The sequence below is a fragment of the Homalodisca vitripennis genome, chromosome 4 (assembly GCF_021130785.1).
Source record: "Homalodisca vitripennis isolate AUS2020 chromosome 4, UT_GWSS_2.1, whole genome shotgun sequence".
Classification (NCBI taxonomy): Eukaryota; Metazoa; Arthropoda; class Insecta; order Hemiptera; family Cicadellidae; genus Homalodisca; species Homalodisca vitripennis.
Window position 1 is genome coordinate 94,177,571 of NC_060210.1, and position 14,650 is coordinate 94,192,220.

Consider the following 14,650-nt stretch of genomic DNA (forward strand, 5'->3'; position numbering starts at 1 on the left):
ATTCGCTAGAGGAGTTTATGATGAGTCGCTGGGATATCTAAAAATATCTTAAATTACCAAAATTTAAAATCTGGATCCAAAGATACTGTGAATTAGTGTGAATGAGTGAAATGTAAGTCTGACTGTGGTGTGAGTGTGTAGAGTATTTGCTGTTTGAATATATGACGACTGCTATACAATGTTATATATTGTCTAAAAGCAATAAATAAATGATTTGATTTGATTTGATTTGAACTGGAGTGATAAATATTTAGGTAATTAAAATAACAATACTATAATTTTTTAAGTTAAATGATCATTGTTCAGTGTATTCCTTAAATCTCTTTAATTATTACAGTTTAGAAGTACGTGGAATCATAGCTAATGGTAATTGAAATCTGTAAATGTAAGCACCAAGCATGCGAAAATCAACTATAACTTCCTTTCAAGTTTCAAAGGCATTAATTTATTCTTGTCAATAGTATTTTCTATAAACATTTTACTTTTCCTACTCCTTTCTCTCCAGGCACTTGAATAACATACTTTCTTCTTGAGGACTATCCAACTATACCTTTATCGTTCGCCTTTAAACTTAAGAACAAATTTATTTCTTAATTATTCAATGTGTTAAGTTTTGAAGGTTCCTAGTTCTTGGAGGACTTTCAGCCAACAGCAGGCCTATAACTAGAATTCAGTTCTCCTCGACAAATTCTGAACCCAACTATTACAGCATTAGAATTGAAAACATGTCCCATAGTTTTGCAGCCGAAGAAAATTTTGAATCAATGCTTCCGACGAGGCACGGCCGCTGGACCCTGATAAAAATCAATTTCAGCAGTTGTCAGAAATTTAAGAATGATGTCACAAGCGAGGTGCTTTCACTAGAAGTCTCCAAGTACCCTGATAAGATATTTTTGAAGGGGTAGCCCAATTACCTCTGGTTCCCAATCCGACGCCCGTCTCTGTAAAAGACGATCCCCACACGCTTCACTAATTTTTAAGGTTTTAATTGCTCTGTCACTCAAGCATAGTGACAAGCCGTTATAGTCTTCCAACGAAACACGGAGAAGTACGAAAGAAATTTCTCGCAAAGTGGCAATCTCCTATCAGCGATCGATGTCTTATCTATGATAGATACCAATCTTACTCTAAACTCGGTAGTGAAGTGAAGAAGGATTATTTTACACCTTTTCTCTTTTTATAATTCTTTACATTTATGATTTTAAAATTAAATTGGACATATTTAAAAAGTAGAGAGATAGGTAGGAACGAGAATAGAAGAACACAGAAGAAAAACATCTTTTTACAACTAACATCCAAGACGAGGGATGATTTTGGGCCTCCTTCCCGTTACCTCTTAATACACTCAGGTATTTGTTCAGGATCATTCTAAATCATCCATGTATCGCTCTCTCATAGGGAATTGAGTGAGAGACGAAGAGGGAAAGAGAGTGAGACAGAATTCAAATCCAAAACCCTCATTCAAAATTGTCATTCCCATAGTTGTTATGGTTATAATTTGTATTAAATTTATATAGTAAAGCTAACGTTTTTCGATAATTGAGGCACAAATATTTTTTTCTGATTATTTTAATACTCGTAATATATACATATCACTCGTTGTATATATGAAATCTAATTACGCAATGAAACCATGTGGTAATAATGAGTAGCCGTGGGTGGGTATCGTTAATTTTGGCATAAAACAATAAAATGAAAATTGCACCATAGCCAATGCAGAATGTACAAAGGTAAATAAGCCAGATGTTATAAATAGTAGAAATATAATTTCAACGAAATTCAAGACGGTCAGAAATAGCTGTCGCTGAGTTTGGACGGTCGCAGGGACAGACGCGGGAATATCTCAGTTTTGCCGGGAGAGCGTGTGGAAGACGATATTCAGGTAACAGTGGCCGCTACTTATTATTGTTCTTCTTCCTATTGTTGACTAATTGGTCTAATGTAGAGAGCCAGTAAACAATAATACGGTCATTAGCACTATTTGGACCGTATACGGCGACAGCGTGACCACTGATCTAGCAGTGACCGTGGTATATATATCACGATGTCACCCAACTGAAGGTTACCAGGTTATAATTATCACAAAACACTGTAGAGGGCGTTCTGAACACATGCCAACGTCAGATGAATTTGGTTACTTTATTGTTAATCGCTTACTCGCTGTTTAACAGAACAACACGTTAGACTTTGTACAGCCATGTTCTATCCAACAAAACATTTTTGTGTGGTCTAGAAAAAAAATTCATTATGATTAACAAGAAAGATCTAATTCATATCAATGACTCCACCAAATCATTTTTAATTTTAATCAGGACGTTTTAAGCATTCGATAACAAATTATTTTTAATACTCGTATATAATTGTTTTTACATCATTTTAATAATTTTCTGTCATTTAGTACGTGACCTTGAGAAGTGGGAGCATTTTGAATACTGCCTTTATTTTAATAATTATTTAATAGCAAATGTCAAATGAGACAGTGTATATGACCCATTATTCGAAGGATATTATGAAAGTGGTACAGATTCTTTGTTATAATCATTATAACTTTACTTAATACATTTATGTTTTCGCTATTTGTTTTATTCTAGTACAAAACTGTTTTTATACATGTATAGCGAAAGTTTGGTGTGTCGGTGTTGTCCAAAACACCGAAGACAATTGTTATTGTAATACAAATTAAAACAATTTTGACAGAAAAGTACAATTAATTCTTAAAACAAAATTGTAAGTCTTTTTTAAATAAGTGCATGACGAATTCTGGTTTTTTTCACATTTTAAGTCACTAAGATACAGAAGATTTTTATTTGAACATTTACATAGAATTGATCGGTGTTTTCGTCTCAATGTTAAATCACTCTCCCCTTCTAACTCCATCTTTCTAAAAAATACGAACTCGTTTTATCTGCTCATCACAAATAATCTCATATTATTTAATGTTTTATGTTGCTATACTTGTAATGAATGGAGAATGTTTACAACGAATTCGTACTAAACTACCGAGAACATTCCTGTGGTATTTGCGTTGTTTGTTTGCGGTTCCTATAACAAATAGCGGTAGTAAACAGTAACGCTGCCAAAATCTACATTACAATACAGACTTTTTAATTAGAACTATGTGAATAATGGACATGATCTTACATTAATTTTGTACATTTATTATCACACTTAATAATCATAACATTTTCCTACGTAATGCGTTACAACAGAACACAACGTTTCGATATTTAGTTTTTACTCTCTTTTTCAGGTATCACACCCCAAAATACAAGGTTGAGAATACAGACAAGTAAGCAATAGATAACATGTAGTTTGGATATTGGTTGTACGATAAATTTTGATGTTTTCTACAAAATACTCCGTCGCCATGTTTTGTATTATTTTAACAGTTTGCATGCTTATCTTTTTTGTAAGGTTTATTCAGGAACTTTTAGTTTTTGAAACGTTTATTCTTTGTTTCTACAACATAACTATGTCAAATCATCCAGTCACTAAAAGCTAAACAAAAATTACTTGCATCAGAGCGTTTTTTCTCCTCCACGATTAAATAAAAACCGTCAACCGATTTTGTGACCTATTCCTATTCTTTTTTCTTCAACTTACTATTCGAAGTGACTATTAACTCTATGCAAACAAGTAGTAAATGTTTAGTTTTACCTTTAGGGATATAACATAACCTTGTCTCTTTAGGGAGTAAACTGAAACTGTTGTTTTTTTTTAAACCATTTGTAGAAATAAATTATAATTTTTTAAATTATTGCAGAATTAAATTAAATTTAGAATGGAAACTGTTTCTAAATATATACATAAATGTGATGTTTGTTTAAAAGTACTAAAAATGGGAAAACGGATACTCGGAAAACTGTCCAGGGAATTGCTGCCCTCGGCATGGCTCGTGCGGTCAAACTCTCGCGGTGATATCTTTCTCTTTTGAAAAGTATTGTAGCTCAATAATATTCTCTTGGATTTCACACTGTACAGCAGTGTATCTGTGGTACTCACTGCAACGTTATATATATATATATATATATATATATATATATATATATATATATATATATATATACATTAAACTGTATAAATGGCAATAGCCTTATTTAATTTCAATAAACATTGAATCGCAAAAAGTACTTGCTCCGCCGGGAGCATACTTTTTGCGATTCAATGTTTATTGAAATTAAATAAGGCTATTGCCATTTATACAGTTTAATGTAAATAAAAGTCGTTTGACAGGTATTTGGTCTTCCGATCATATGTTAGTTTGCTTATTTAAACGCATATGTGACAGATACGGCCAAATACAAAATAATTGAATCGGAAAAAGTAAGCGCTTTATATATATTATAATAGCAATAACTTTTTGTTAGTTTTCAAGAAATAATTTTTTTTCACAAAATTGTTTAAAAACTATTTTTTGACATTATTTTTGCACATATTCCATTGTGTAACTCCTTAACAAAACCTTTTAAATCAAAACTGTAAATGTATAACTTATTCAAAATTTTGTGCCAATTCCAAAAATATATAGTTATCCCAACTTTTACCTCAAAACTTATTTGTTACGTAACTTTGTACGAAAAAGCGTGAGCATTGCTGTTTGACTCACACCCGTTGACTCACACCACCCTGACGCGTAGATCATACTCGCAGCACGGTAATGGCACCGCTAACCTGGCATACGCATCAATGTATGGTTTACTGACCAAATAAATCATTTAAACGCTCGTATATTACATAATAGCTTTCATACAAGCTTGTAGTTTTAAGGTTGGTGCAAAAGTCCTAAATTACTCCGTTTATTTTCGGTTCGTCTCTGCTGTTCTACAAACTTGAAATAACAGACCTGAGACTGAGCGCACATGGCGCTCGAAAAGAGTGACAATTTTATTAATTTGTATTAAAATGTCCTTAAAAAGTAAAATCCGTTTGTATGTATATTATTAACAGATGGAAAATAACAGAACCCTCCATTGAACCTTAAAGTTGTTTTTACCTAATTGATCCATCACCTAACTCGTTATCTTTGAGAATCTCGTGTTTTGACGGGAAATCTATGTATATTGTTAAAATATAACCAACATTAGTGGGTGCGCTACTCGAAATTGATGTTTGTTTTCATTCTGTATAATTTAAAAGTTCCCTAATATACTCGTAATAATTAGTACTTACATAGTCTTAAATATTAAAATGTTGTATCTATTTAATATTTTTGCTGATACATCTCTAACCTATATTATATATCTTGGCAATAGCGAACGTTTTTAATAAAACAAAACAACTTTCTTCCGGTGTTTAAACAGTGACGTCAAAATAATATAAATAAAAAGTTCATGTCTTGCCTTAAAACATACTGCCTGGAAAGTTACTCACTTGTAGAGAACACTATCACTGTAAATTACCCTGAACCAAGACAGAAACTTGAAAATCGTCTAGAAATCTTTTATATGATCGAGTTGGTAGTTTAAACCAACTATATATAATAGAAAAAATATTTCTGCACAACTATCCTGGAAGCTTTATTTTACACGGATGTCAACCTAAATTGTTATGGCGTTTTAAGCAATTGTTAACTGAGAATATTTTTAGCGTTTTTATAGTGCGGTGTCGAGGCATACGCAATTATCATTACATATCGTTGGACGGCTTAAAGTTGTGGCAAAGATAATTCATTATAACATTCATAAGTTGAGATAGTGTGAAAAATCTATAAATAAGTTACACAAGTACAAGAATTGAGTACCTCTGAATCTGATGGGTTCAGACAGAAGAATCTCTTGCGAACCTTCCTTCATTCCTAATGGCCCCAGACTGTGGGTTTCACAGAGCCCATTCTGTTTCGGTAGCTAGAATCGACTAAGTAATATAACAATATGTGTCTTGAGGGACCGGGAGTTCCCTGATCGACAAGTTGGAGATTCCAAAAATGTATTTTATAGCCATAACAAATAACGCAGTCTACATGTCCTTATAATCCAGGCACTTCAAAGTACATGTCAAGAAGATCCTAACAAAGCAAGAACTTTATCATGCTACGTGCTTATAGATGGTGAGTTCTCCTGATGTTAAGGGCCCCGATAGGATGCAAGCTAAAAACCCAGGATCGCTCACAATAACGTTTCTGTATACTACAAGTTCCACAGGCCAGATCCTTCCAGAGGCTGTGAGCTCCGAATAACCGAGACGCCGGAAAGAGCTGGGAGCTCACGAGGGCCGGAAGTTTACGTATACAAAAGGGAAATCTTCCGGAGCAACTATCTTAGCAGACCCGAAATTCCCACAAACATGGATCTCACAGACAATTTGTTCCTAGCCAACAAGCCATCTCAGGCGTTGGTCGGCGGTTTTGCTCTTTACTTTAGGGAACCAATTATCAAAGAAAACAGGCTTCACTTTCAGTTTGGAAATAATTCTTTATGTAAGAAACAAAGATTGTAGTAAACAAACACGAAGATAAATCAATAAGACATTAAAAATATTAAATAAATACTACATAATCGGGATTTCTTCTGTAAGGTTCTCTTTAGTCGTGAATTTTTATTTTCTAATAATTTCATATCTCTTACACTTCTAACGGAAGAGAATGGAAGGATTTGGAGGATCGGTTAGTAGTGTAGGAGAGTCTGGGGATATGTTTTTGTAATAGTCGTTACATTTCGGTAGACGGCTTATTATGGGGTTTTATTAGTCACTAAATCCGTCTCTATCCGACTGATCACAGGAATAACATGCATACTGAAAAATCTATTATATCCAAATTTGTGCACATTAAATAAATATTTAATTAATTTAATTCAAACACTTTTTGTGATACATATGTTTTCTCGTTATTTTTTGAAACCCCCAATCATAAATAGGCATCATTCTATGCTTGAGAGAGATTAAAAAACACTGAAAATTGCACGTTGAATAAAATAATACTTCACGCTTATGCTAATTTATTGTAAAGAGTTTTAAATTTTAATATAAGTATCAAAAGCGTTAAAAATCATTTATTATTATTAATTATTATAACTATTATTTTTAATAGGACGTGGTTTGGAATTTAATTTTAATGCTATTAATTAGGAGAAGTAAGCAGAATGTAGCAACATTTTTTAATATTTAAAAATGTAATACTTAAAAAATTAACACGCCTAAAACTACATGGAAAATGTTGTTTACATAGGAACATTTTCTGTAAGAATAATTCATCTCTAGATTAAAATAATCTCTTCTTAAGAATTAGCAGAAGAGAGAGGACTATAGTCATATTTTATTACATTTAAATAATAATTTTACATGTATATAACCCTAAATAATAATTAACTCTTTTTCAAAGACACATTACTATCCTTAATAGACCAAATTTTAAAGTGAGAGCACAATTCGGTTACAAATACTGAACATACTATTGTGTCCGTGTGGCTACACCGGGCTGTTACAAATACTGAACATACTATAGTGTCCGTGTGGCTACACCGGGCTGTTACAGATACTGAACATACTATTGTGTCCGTGTGGCTACACCGGGCTGTTACAAATACTGAACATACTATAGTGTCCATGTGGCTACACCGGGCTGTTACAGATACTGAACATACTATTGTGTCCGTGTGGCTACACCGGGCTGTTACAAATACTGAACATACTATTGTGTCCGTGTGGCTACACCGGGCTGTTACAAATACTGAACATACTATAGTGTCCGTGTGGCTACACCGGGCTGTTACAAATACTGAACATACTATTGTGTCCGTGTGGCTACACCGGGCTGTTACAAATACTGAACATACTATTGTGTCCGTGTGGCTACACCAGGCTGTTACAGATACTGAACATACTATTGTGTCCGTGTGGCTACACCGGGCTGTTACAAATACTGAACATACTATAGTGTCCGTGTGGCTACACCGGGCTGTTACAGATACTGAACATACTATTGTGTCCGTGTGGCTACACCGGGCTGTTACAAATACTGAACATACTATTGTGTCCGTGTGGCTACACCGGGCTGTTACAAATACTGAACATACTATAGTGTCCGTGTGGCTACACCGGGCTGTTACAGATACTGAACATACTATTGTGTCCGTGTGGCTACACCGGGCTGTTACAAATACTGAACATACTATTGTGTCCGTGTGGCTACACCAGGCTGTTACGGGTTACGTATAGAATCGCCTGAATGTATTAATTTACAGAAATCTATTAATATGTATCTATTTAATTAAAAGATAACAACATTTTATATACGAGTTTCAAGACAAATAATGTGTACGAAGTGAAGGATTTAACAAGAGAAAATCACAATAACTAAATGTATTTATTTATTCATCAATATGATTATAAAGTGAGTATTTGATTTTTATTCGTGATTCCAAGCTGGACTGAGTTAAGACAGTTATGAACCATAGACTTGACAAACAGAAGTCACAAATCGTCTTAAAAATGATGTAAGCTATATACGTCTGCATTATTCATACGCAAAGCCTTAAAGGAGATGACTAACTTCTGCTATTACTGTTTAGCCCCTCTGTATTTTGATGAAGTCGCCAAAAAGATGCGTATCTTATATAGACGAACAGGAACCAGTCTTCATAACGCTATTTTAATAACATTTACAACATTTTTAAATAACATATACATTTTTAACGATAGTTCCATTGCTTCTTCACGCAAATCATCAACTAATTTCTTTCAACCGTTTCTTCTGTCAAGATAAACACGCACGCACGCGCGCACGCACACACACACACACACACACACACACACACACACACACACACACACACACACACACACACACACACACACACACATAATTGTTTTGTTTAAAGTTTGTTTTCTACGATGGAAGGATTATGGAGACAACAGGATTTATTCGAACATTTCCCACCATTCAGTGATACAAGAAATCAGTAACACTACATTTCGAAATCTTCAATCTGAACTCTTCATCAGGTAGAAAATTGACTTAACTCATAACTACACCTTGCTTTAATATAGATCGTAGTTATGTGTTAGGTTAGCTTTCCACCTGATGAGGAGATCAGATTGCCGATATAGAAACGCAGTGTTACTGATTTTTTGTATCACTAAACGATGGGAAATGTCCGGAAAGATGATGTTTCTTTCACTGTAATATATATTAAAATATACTTTGCCATTACTGCTTGGAAAACTAAATACATTCCCAGTAACTGTTCCACAAATCTTGAGTTCAATATTCCTTGTTATTGTTGTATATTTCATAATAATGCGTTTGCCTTCTTGCTATTATTAAGTAACCTCCTTAAAATTATGTCATTCTCCATTCGTCTGTCCATCTGCTCGATAGCGCTTGATAGAAAGGTCCTAGAAACTTAAAAGTCGGTTCATAGGTTCCTCTTAGTCCAAGGAAGAACTCCATTAATGTTAGGGTCAAAAGGTGTTAAGTGGGGGGGGGGGGTGCAGTCGGGGGAGCATTCCGTCCGACTGTATATCTGTCCATATGTGTACTCGATAGAAAAATCCTAGAGTTGAAACTTGGTTCATAGGGTCCTTTTCATACAAGGAAGAGATCTATTGATTTTGGAATCAGTGGGAGAATGGCAGTCCGTCCTATCGAATCCTTCGATACCCCGTTGAATCGGTTTATTGGAAGAAAAATTTGGGACAGAAACAAGACTTCTAGTCTCTGGTTGGAGTAAATAATAAATTTAATGTAAGATTATATAAATTACAGATCTTATTGCATTTTAACATTTGCATTTTATTCCACTCGAGACCATAGAAAATTCATTCCGGTTCGTCTGTCTATCTGAACTACAGATTTGGAATTTTGCATGAAGATTCATGTCTATACAGGTATTTCGAATCTAGAGTTCGGTGATAGAGTCACTCCACGGGAACATCAAGTGTTAGTGAACATTTTTGTTGTTCTTTTCAGGAACTATGTTGGCAACAAAAAAATCGCTAAAACATACTTTTGTAAACAAACTGAGTACTATCATATGACATTGAAATAGGTTTGTAACATAATAACAAATGTAGCTATAGACTTGAAATGTTGCATGCAACCTCAGCGAAGCATGTTACGTAATATAAGGAGGCCTACCCCTACTTTGTTATCTTGGACTAGGTGTACCCTATAAAAGTAATCTTCTAGAAGCCTAGTGATGGTTAATAAAAGGCTAATAAGTCACATAAGCCGTTCTAAACGTATCACGGAAGAACATTAGAGCCGCAACAACAAAAATCCAATCCTTCATCCCTATATTGTATGTATCCCTATACATACAAAAATGTTTCATCCGATTCAGGATGCTCAAGCTCATGTAAACCTCTCCCCTCAGGAACCAACAGCGTAACGAAACGAAAATAAAACTGTTCCTTTATTGTAATAGAATGTTTTAGAAAACTAGTATCATACAACGGATTGTAAACTTTATTACAATAGTTCTAGACGTATTGTGCAGAAAACGGGATCGGATATAAGTCATAAATACCATTTTCGTTTGATGTACTTGTCTCTCTTACTATTTGCTAATAGTTGCAGTTTCGCATCTCAGATATAGGCTAAGACGTAGGGCTCCGCTATAGTTATGGATGCAGCCAAACCTTGGGTCCAAAGGTTCGCAACTATGTCGAGTATGCAATGAATGTGTCAAGGACCGCCAGTTTTAACTGCATTCTGCCACAGCGATGGACCGAATCCAAGTGCATCGCCACAGTGTTGCCAACTCTACTAATTACGTGTAATACTCTTCTAAACTGTGAGTTGTCCTCGTAATTTTGTTAGTTATTTGTCATCTTGCAATTTTGCGAAACCTGGAATTGTTTTGGAGTATAATTGTTTGTTGCCTTTTAAGTTATTACTGTAATTGATATATAGGGACGATATCACATTGTTCCAATTTGAAAGTGAAAAACCGATATTACGTGATTAAAAATCACGTAATATCGGCATTGGAATATTTACTTGAAATAGTATTGAAAATGTCAATAATTCCACTATTTCATATTTCTACAGCTTTCGCCAGTAGAACAAGACGTTTTTCTCCGACTATATTTTTCCTAGCTTGATACAGTTTACAACGGGACCGAACATCAAACACACAAATAATAGTTATTACACCGTCAGGCCACTAAATAAAGAGTAGGAAGTCGCAACTTAAGAACATGTATAACGTTAACTGACACTGATTTAACAATTATTTGCGTGTCTGATGGTTAGTTTGAAGTGTGTCAAGTCAAAGAAAAACATGATCAGAGAAAACAATTAGTTGTCATTTCATATTTTAACCCTTTTGATACCATTCTATTTCGACCCCAACTAAAACTAGCGGCTGACGATCGATTTCTTTCTTAAGAGAAAATTCTCTATCGGTTTCGAGAAAAGCCATGTTGTAGCCTATGCTTGTGCAATACAAATTCCTGAACTATAAGAGTTTGAATCTCACTCAGATCACAAACATATCACCTGAATGCAATGTATTTCTTGGCAGCAGATTCACGTGTATATATCTGTCTAGTGAACACAACAATCGCCACAATATTTACACTGGGAGATTCCTATCCCCGCCGATACCGGTAAGCTATCGTAGATCATAGTCAAACAATGCTAGTAGTATTGCGCAACAAACGCTTCCAGGTCGCTGAGTCACGAGAATGTTGGCATCCGATCCGGCCACAGTTGGAACATTTCACCCGCACATTTTACAATTCAAAACATTCTCCGCACTTAAAACCATTTCCTCCCGTCTCCCCTCGCAAGTAAGTGCACGCGTCTCACGTTTCCGTACGTTTTGCAATATTTCATTGTGCACTGTTTTCTGTAAATATCCATCAAAATTGATGCACCAAAACTTATTTTGTTTTGAATAAAAATATTTCTTTAAAGCAGCAAATTTCCAAAGGACTTTTAGAAAATATTTTTACAGCTGTATTTTTATTTTTCCCCTCCTAAATTAATTTTATTAATTTGTGGAACGGAAATAAAATAATCATCCTTGCTGACCTTGGTCATAAATGCAATCTTGAAATGCCTATGCTTTCTTTCAGAGCTTTGCTTTTAAGTGATAATACACAATAAATAATAGCAGTAATAATACGTTTCTCATACTTTAACAGTTTATTGTGTCTCAGGTTGGTAAACGTGGATCTAGATTACCAGAATGAGTGGGGGCGTTCTTCGAGTGGCATTTTGAACTATTTTCGGATTCTCGGATGATTTCTTCGGTCGGCAAAAGCCTATTACGGAAAAGCAATTTACTTGATAACTTTACAAAAATTAAATTGTTTTGGGCTATGCTCGTTTTACTAAACACATAAATGATAATTTTAGAATTATCAGCGAGAGTGTTATGTTTATAAGAGAGTTATATTATCAATCAGAGAGAACAAATTTAGAATGTTAAGCTTAAATGTTAAGCTGTTTGTAGCTTAAATAATAATTGATAAAATTGAAATTGAATTCTAAACTATTAAAAGTGAATCGTATGTTCCATGGTGAGGTAGTTTCATATTTTCACTTAAATAAGAAAGTATTTTTAAATAAATAAACTAGCTACTTTATGCATGTAGCCGTGGTGTATGATTTATTGAGATATTAAAAATACAACAAATTCATTGGTAAAATGTACTAATATTAAGTTGAGATTCGAAGTATTTAATAGTCTGAGAATAGAATACATTTCCAATAATTTAGGTTTCATAGACAAAGCAATTTGTAATCTTGAAACTAAATAATGCAAACGATGTGTTCATGAAAAAGGCACTTTATGATGGTACATAGAACCGTTGTATGCCACCAGATACTCGAGGCTAAGGAAGAAAATGTATTACTACAGACTCAATTTCTAATAATCCTCGCATAGCCATATTACATTCACAATCAAAAGAATATCCGCACCACTGTAAAAACCTACGTAGAACAAAAAAGTATAAATTTGTGGAACGTGGTACAATGAACATAAGATGTAATGCCGCTATAAGTTCTATTTTCGTTATGATAAGCATTATGTGTTGAGCGAATAATACATAATTCAAACATACCACCTAATAATTATTTGTACAGCATACGGACTCGTGTAGGAAGTAAATGAGAGATAATTTAGTTTAGCATTACCATATAGTAAGTATTTGAAAAACTTGTTTCGAAATTTAGAAAATTCTAGAAACGTGTCTATGATAATAATAACTTGTAATTCTGCGGTATGAGGTGTTTGCAAGTCAGAGAGTAGAAGGCTACCGGTTGGTGAAAGCTTTATTTGTATTCTACTAAATTAAACATAACCGCGTTAATATAACAAAACATAAGACTTCTGATGATCCAAAGATTCGTAGAAAACAGAATAGGGCAGAAAATTCGAAATTGTAATACTTGGGGTATTTTAAAAGATTAGATATCCCCTCCGGGTTCGTCGGCTGTCATTTCAAAATATCAAACGGATTATGCATTATTAGTTTAAAGGTTAGATTTGTGAAACATTGATGGTACGATGATACTCAAGGTTGGCATGTAAATACACTCGTAAAACTTTCAAATATTTGGAAACCTTGCAAGACAAAAGTCATTACAAGCATATAAAATTGTTTGTAAAAATGTATACTTGATTTAGTTATAATGAATCCGGTATTATTATGTTTGTAATATTATATACTCGTACTTATAACGATTCCGTGTTATTGTATAATTCTAAAACTTTTGAACGGCCGTCATCTCTAAACCTTACAGTTATCGAAAAATTAGTAAGAATAAATGTTGCTTGAAATCGCATGATAATCATAGTAAAATTTACAACACAATTTAAATTTGATGTATTATGTTAATATGTGAAATACTTGAGACAAAACTTTGCACAAATGCGAATGGCCATTTTGAAACCTTTCATTGATTAAGAGTAGCTAACGAACTTATTCCAGCATTGTGTACAGTACTAAAACTTGTACCAAGTTTAGTTTGAATCTGTTTGAAATCACAGCAATAATGACAATAACCATAATTATTAGCCATAGTAGTTACTCTTATTTCCTTAATGAGACAGTACGCTATTTAAAACTTCGTATGACAGCTATCTGAAATCATTGCGTGGCATAAAAAACCCCGAAAGAACAAACATAACATAACATTTTGATTTGAATTAACTGAACTGATAATTCTAAAAAGCCCTTTTTTACTCTCCACGATGCATAATAAATAAGATATAACCATTGCTTCTTCAACAGTATGCTGGTCGTAATCTTGAAACTAAGACAGCCAAAATAGTACAAAAATAACAGTGGTTTAAAATTATTTTATATTTTTTAAACATTTTTAATTTTGGGTCTCCATTGAAATATAGTCAAGTAATAGTTTTGCATGAATAGTAATGGCCTCCATCTAAGAACGTTTCATTGATTAAGGCACTATCATATTCATCTAATGGTATGCATTGTAGGTGAACCTGTGTATGTCTTTCAACTTGCATGCCAACAAGTTCCTATTTGAACCCAGTTTTCAATATTTATATCTTACAAGATGTACGTAGAAAGTTTCAATATTTAGGCTTCTTTAGGGCTCCATGAGCCATTTTTGTTGTCACTTTGAATTATTTATGGCACGATTATGCTTAGGCGATAACGTTCAATTTGTTGTTTAGGTCTCCTCCTTCTCATAAAGTAAAGTGTTCAACATTTTTTAATTATTCGT

General features: G+C 33.8%; 1 protein-coding gene across 2 annotated transcripts in view; it reads left to right on the plus strand.

Annotated features, from left to right (window-relative positions):
* Positions 1 to 1,773: 1,773 nt before the first annotated feature.
* Positions 1,774 to 14,650, plus strand: part of LOC124359788 — a 71,935-nt gene continuing 59,058 nt past the window's right edge. For both annotated transcript variants that reach the window (XM_046812812.1, XM_046812813.1), the window contains exon 1: positions 1,774 to 1,882. The gene's annotated coding sequence lies outside the window, so the exon portion shown is untranslated. The remainder of the gene's footprint in view (positions 1,883 to 14,650) is intronic.